Here is a 7,355-nt window from a genome sequence, read left to right on the forward strand (position 1 = left end):
CTGGACCGGTTCCGGCTGCTTCTGCAGTGCCTTGATAGACTCTGGGGGCTGAGGGTTGTTATTATTGGACGAAGCATGGGCTCGGAAACATGACATTCCTTCAGACTTAGGGAAGCCCACGCCATGTTCGCCTTAGATGGTAGTCCTCTCCCAGTATTAGATGTGAGACACTACCTTTAACCCACAGTATCTGGTAACCACAGTGAGACCATTTCCTTTTTTGATTTTTTTCGTTCACCGTTGTACACCTGTTGTTTTGGTCATCCCTGGCTATATTCATAATCCTTCTATTGAATTGGTTAGTAATTTCTATTCCTATCCTGGAACGTTTCTTGTCATGTGAAGTGTTTAATGTCTGCTATCCCTCTGGTTTCTTCTGTCCCTCTACCAGGAGGAACCCTTTGGGGTGATTTGAGGAGTGCCGGAGGATATCATGATCTGCGCACGGTCTTCAGTCCGGTCCAGCGCCAGCTCTCTTCCTCTCACCGGTCGTAATGATGTTGTACTTGATCTCCCTTCCGGGGACCACTCCCCCTCGGGTAACTTATACTCTCTGTCGGCTCCCGAACGTAAGGGCTCTCGAGGATTATCTGTCTGTTTCTCTCGACGCCGTACCGTGGTCCTTCTTCCTCTCCCGCCGAGCGGGGTTTTTCTTTGTTAAGAGAAGGATACTCCCTGCGCCCCTGCGTGGATTATCGACGGGCTGAATGGACATAACGGTTAAGAATCGTTACGCAGTTCCCTTATGTCGTCAGCCTGTCAAGATTTTGCAGGGAGCAGGTTCTTTACTAACTTGGACCTTCGTAACGCTACCACTCTCGTACGCATAAGAGGGGACGAGTGGAGAACGGGTTAAACACTCGTTAGGCAATTTTGATACCGGGTTTGCCGTTCGGTCTCGCTAATGCTCCAGCGTCTTTCAGCATTAGTAATGATGTACTGAGAACATTGCTGGAACATTCTTTGTTTTCGTGTTTACTGACGATATCCTGATTTTTTCACCGTCACTCGAGATTCATGTTCGCACGTTCGACGTGTACTCCCAGCCTTTTAGAGAATTGGTCTCTACTGAAGCTGAGAAGTGCGCCTTTCATGTCTCCTCTGTCACATTTCTCGGTTCTGTTATTCCGCTGAAGAGGCATTCAATGGATCCCGCTAAGGTCCAGGCTGTCAGCGATGCCCGTTCCTAAGTCACGTGTCGAGTCTGCAGCGCTTTTCTCGGTTTCGCTAATTTCTATCGGCTTCATTCGTATTTCGGGTCAAGTGGCTGCCCCTCTCACACCTGAATTCTGTCACAGATTGCTTTAAAGTGGTCCGGTTTCCGCCCAGGGAGCTTTTGATTTCCTCAAGAAGCGTGTTTACATCCCCCCTATCCTTGTTACTCCTGACGTTCACTAAAACAAATTCATTGTCGAGGGTTTGACGCGTTCGAGGTGGGCTGGGAGCCAGTTCTGGTCTACGCTTCCATTCTGACATTAAGGTCCATCCTTGCGCTTACTTTTCTCATCGCCTGTCGCCATGCGGAACGCAAACATGATGTGGTAACCGCGAAACTGCTCGCCATCCCGCTTAGCCATATAGGCGAAAATGGCGACAGTGTTGGAGGGGGCGACCGTCCCTTTTGTCGTTTGGACTGACATAAGAACCTTTGAGTACATTCCGTTCTGCAAACGACTTAATGCACGTCAAGCTCGTTGGGCGTTTGTTTTTCGCTCGTTTCGAGTTCGTGAATTTCCTATCGCCGGGAAAATAAGAACACCAAGCTGATGCCTTATCCCGTTCTTTAGTTCTGCCTGTGGCTTCTACCGACCCGAGGGATTCTCCCTTGAAGGGCGTGTTGTCGGGTTGACTTCTGGGGGATGTGAGAGACAGGTAAAGCAAGCACTCATACACTGCGTCGCCGCCGCGCTTGTCCTAGTAACTTCTGTTCGTTCCTGTCGCTACTCTCTGGCTTGTTCTTCAGTGGGCTCTACTTGCCAAGTAGCTGGCCACCCCGGCGTTCGGGTACGCTTGCTTCTATTCGCCAGCGGTTTTGTGTGCCTACTCAGGAGCGGGACACGCGCCGTTTCGTGGCGGCTTGTTCGGACTGCGCGCAGACTAAGTCAGGTAACTCTCCTCCTGCCCGTCGTCTCAGACCGCTTCCCATTTCCTTCTCGACCATGCGTCTCACATCGCCTTAGACTTTATTACCGGTCTGCCTTCGTCTGCGGGGAAGACTGTGATTCTTACGTTATCGATAGGTTCTCTAAGGCGGCACATCTTTCATTCCCCTCCGAAGCTTCCTTCCGCCTAAGGAGACGCACAAATCCATCATTGAGAATGTGTTCAGAATTCATGGCCTCCCGTTTAGACGCCGTTTCAGACAGAGGCCCGCAATTCACATCACAGTTTTGGAGGGAGTTCTGTCGTTTGAGTGTGCTTCCGTCAGTCTCTCTTCCGGGTTTCATCCCCAGTCTAACGGTTCAAGCAGAAAGGCGCAATCAGTCGATTGGTCGCATATTACGCAGCTTTCGTTGTTCGAAACCCTGCGTCTTGGCAGAACAGCTCCCCTGGGCTGAGTACGCTCACAACTCGCTTCCTTCGTCTGCTACCGGGCTTTCTCCGTTTCAGAGTGAGTCTTGGGTTACCAGCCTCCTCTTTTCTCGTCCCAGCTCGCCGAGTCCAGCGTTCCCTCCGCTCAGGCTTTTGCCAACGTTGTGAGCGCACCTGCGAGGAGGGTCAGGTCTGCACTTTGCCGTTACAGCGCAGACTGTGAGAGCCGCCAATAAACGTAGAATTAACCTCTAACGAGCCTCTACCCCGGTCCGGGAGCACCCCCCATCCCCCACACACTGATTAGCATAGCTAGCATAGCTTACACAAGTAGATAAGTAGCATCTAAACTATCATTAAATCACAAGTCCAAGAACACCAGATGAAAGAATACAGATTCTGTGAATAAAGCCACCATTTCAGATTTTTTAAAATGTTTACAGGAAGACAAAATATGTAAATCTATTAGCTAAACACGTTAGCAAAAATACACCACTATTCTAACTCCATCAGTTTCTTACACCTTCAGGTGCTATCACCAATTCGGCCCTAACTAAGATATTGATATCCACTAACCAGAAAAAAAACCTCTTCAGATGACAGTCTATAACATATTCATGTATAGGATATTTTTGTTAGAAAAAAAGTGCATATCAGGTAGAAATCACAGTTTACAATTGCACCCACCATCACAAATCGACTAGAATACTAGATAGAGCAACGTGTATGACCAATTTTACTCATCATAAAACATTTCATAAAAATAGACAAAGCATAGCAATGGAAAGACCCATTCTTGTGATTTCAGACCATATTTCAGATTTTCTAAGCGTTTTTCAGCGAAAACACAATAAATCGATAAGTTAGCATACCCACATGTGCAAACTACCAGAGCATCGATTCCAGCCAAAGAGCGCTATAACGTAATCACCGCCAAAATATATTAATTTTTCACTAACCTTCTCAGAATTCTTCCGATGACACTCCTGTAACATATCATTTTACAATATACATATACAGTTTGTTCGAAAAGTGCATATTTAGCCATACAAAACCGTGGTTACACAATAAAAATACTAGGAAATCAAGCCTCAATATGTCTGACGTCATCTATCAGATGATCTAGTTTAATTGAAAGCTAATCATATACTTGACTAAAAAATACAGGGTTGACAGCAATCGAAAGACAAATTAGTCTTTAATGCAACCGCTGATTTACATTTTTAAAATTATCCTTACTTTCAATACAGGGCGCCAAGTGAAGCTATACCAAACAAAATGGCGAAATATGCGTTTAAAATATTTCGACAGAACACGATTATCATATTAATATTGCTTACTTTGAGCTGTTCTTCCATCAGATTCTTGGGCAATGTATCCTTTTCTATGTTATAAACGTCTTTTGGTCGATAGATGTCCTCTGTCCTTCGAAATATCCACTAACGATCGAACGGGACCCCAAAACGTGTCCAAACTTTCAGAGTGCACAACAAAGAAATTCCTCAAAATCGCACTAAACGGATATAAATTGCTATAAAACGTTCAAATTAACTACATTATGATGTTTTTAACAACTATAACGACTGAAAACATGACCGGAGAAATATTGCTGGTTAGAAAACCGATTTGAACGAGGCAAGTCCGATGGCCTTCACGCTTCAGGCGCACGACGAGAAAGCGGCGGTCCCTAAACATTTTGTGTTTTATAATGGCTGTGAATGTCCCATCGATTTCATTCAAAACGTGAGGTGACGTACAGACACCCAGAGGAAGACGTAGGCAGTGTCGGTTTCTTCATAGCATTCACTGTCGCCTTAAAAACAGACCCCAGATCAGGGTAAAAATTTCTGAAATCTGAACCCTGTCATGAAAAGTGCTGTAGAAATTGTTCTGTACCACTCAGAGACAAAATTCCAACTTCTATAGAAACTAAGAGGTGTTTTCTATCAATAATAACAATAATATGCATATTTTACGATCAAGAATTTAGCACGAGGCAGTTTAATTTGGAGACACAAATAGCTAATGCGAACAGCACCCCCTAAGTTTGCAAGAAGTTAAGAGTCCTAGGTATTGTCGCGGTCAGAGAGTGTGGCTTCCACTCGTAACCTTCCCCTTACGACAGCTTCTCGCAAGTTGACTCTCACGGTTCATTGGTCCGTTCCGTGTCTCTCGGTCGTCAATCCTGTCGCTGTGCGACTGCTTCTTTCCGCGACATTCTTCGTCGCGTCCACCCTGTCTTCCATGTCTCCTGTGTCAAGCCCTTTTCTTCGCGCCCCGTTCGTCTTCCCTCCCCCCCCCCCGTCCTTGTCGAGGGCGCACCTATTTACAAGGTACGGAAGATCATGGACATGCGTTCTCGGGACGTGGTCACCAGTACTTAGTGGATTGGAGGGTTACGGTCCTGAGGAGAGGAGTTGGGTTCCATCTCGGGACTGTGCTGGACCGTTCGTGATTGATGATTTCCTTCGTTGCCGCCAGGGTTCCTCCTCGAGTGCGCCAGGAGGCGCTCGGTGAGTGGGGGGTACTGTCATGTTTTGTCTTTGATCATCATGTCTTGTCCCTGTGCTTCCCCTGCTTGTCTTATTAGGTTCTTTCCCTCTTTCTATCCCTCTCTCCCCCTTCCTCTCTCCCTCTCTCGCTCTCTCTCTCTATCGTTCCGTTCCTGCTCCAGCTGTTCTCATTCTCCTAAACTACCTCATTTACTCTTTCACACCTGTCCCCTATTTTGCCCTCTGATTAGATCCTATTTCTCCCTCTGTTTTCCGCTTCTGTCCTTGTCGGATTCTTGTTTGATGTTTGCTGTTCTGTGTCCTTGTTCCGCCCTGTCGTGTTTTTGCCTTCTTCAGATGCTGCGTGTGAGCAGGTGTCTATGTCAGCTACGGCCTGTGCCTTCCTGAAGCGACCTGCAGTCTGTGGTCGCGTCTCCAGTCGTTCCTCTCTACTGACGAGAGGATTTCAGTTTCCTGTTTTGGATTTACCTAGGATAATATCCAGGAGTAATATTGTTTGTTAAAGACTGGAATAAAGACTCTGTTTCTATTAAGTCGCTTTTGGGTCCTCATTCACCAGCATAACACTTATATTATCTACAATATATCGTCCATGTAAAAAACTGTCTGATTGGGAGGAATAATATCTGACAATACTTTTTTAATTCTATGCGCCAAGCATTTTGCATCATAACACTGAAGTGTAAGAGGTCTCCAACTCCAAGAGGTCTCCAACTTTCTCCAACCAATTCAACTAAATGAACTGGATCTTTGTATTTACACCACTTGGGTCCTGTTTCAGTAATAATGATTTCAGACCTTCTTGTTGCGTGTCCGATAATCTACCATTTATATAGGGGTGGTTAACCTGTCTAGCCAATGAAATTGCAGGGCGCCAAATTCAATCAACAGAAATCTCATAATTCAATTTTCTCAAACATACAAGTATTAGGCATCATTTTAAAGATACAATTGTCGTTAATCCAACTACACTGTCCGATTTCAAAAAATATTTTAGGCGAAACAGAACATATCATTATGTTAGGTCAGCAACTAGTCACAGAAAGCATACAGCGATTTTCCAACCAAAGAAAACGAAAAGAGTCACAAAAAGCAGAAATATTGATAATATTAATCACTAACCTTTGATATTCTTCATCAGATGACACTCCCGGGACAACATGTTACACAATAGATTTTCAGTTTACATTCGGCTTTGCCTCCAAAATATCCCGTGAATTTGCACAGAGCCACATCAAATCACAGAAATACTCATAATAAACATTAATAAAAGATACAAGCTTTATTCACAGATTTAAAGATATACTTCTCCTTAATGCAACCGCTGTGTCAGATTTCAAAAAAACATAATCATAATCTTCATCATCACCACATCAATGCACTCCCAGGAATCCCAGTTCCACAATAAATGTTTGATTTGTTCCATTATGTCCAAATGATGTCCAAATTCCTCCTTTTGGGCATTTAGTAAACAAATCGAAACTCACGAGGCGCGGGCAAGTCCAGCGGAAATGTCGGACGGAAATTCCAAAAAGTTATGTTACTGGTCATAGAAACAAATCAAACGATGTATAGAATCAATCTTTAGGATGTTTTTATCATAAACGTTCAATAATGTTCCAACCGGAGAATTCCTTTATCTTCAGAAAAGCAAATGGAACAGGAGCTACCTCTCATGTGAATGCGCATGGTCGTGGCTGCTGGCAGACCTCTGACTCATTCCCCTCTCATTTGGCCCCACTTCACAGTAGAAACACCAGACAAGGTTCTAAAGACTGTTGACATCTAGTGGAAGCCGTAGGAAGTGCAAGATGACCCATATCCCACTGTATATTCAATAGGGGCTGAGTTGAAAACTACAAACCTCAGATTTCCCACCTCCTGGTTGGATTTGTTCTCAGGTTTTTGCCTGCCATATGAGTTCTGTTATACTCACAGACATCATTCAAACAGTTTTAGAAACTTCAGAGTGCTTTCCATCCAATAATATTAATAATATGCATATATTAGCATCTGGGACTGAGTAGGAGGCAGTTTACTCTGGGCATGCTTTTCATCCAAACGTGAAAATGCTGCCCCCTATCCATAATAACTTTTAAAACATGCTAATAATGGTCCTCTGGGTATATAAAAAAAGTTATGTATACTTCCACTGGTAGGCCATCGAGCCTTGGAGTTTTCCCAGACTTAACAAAGGAAATTGAAGGACTAACAGTCCAGTTAGATCACAATAAAAACTGTACCGTAGAGGCACAGAATAAGTTAGAGGAAAAACAAAAAAAAGAATTGGAGGAACTTATTCAAGAAATA

This window comes from Salvelinus sp. IW2-2015, linkage group LG22 (genome assembly GCF_002910315.2).
Source record: "Salvelinus sp. IW2-2015 linkage group LG22, ASM291031v2, whole genome shotgun sequence".
NCBI classification, from domain to species: domain Eukaryota; kingdom Metazoa; phylum Chordata; class Actinopteri; order Salmoniformes; family Salmonidae; genus Salvelinus; species Salvelinus sp. IW2-2015.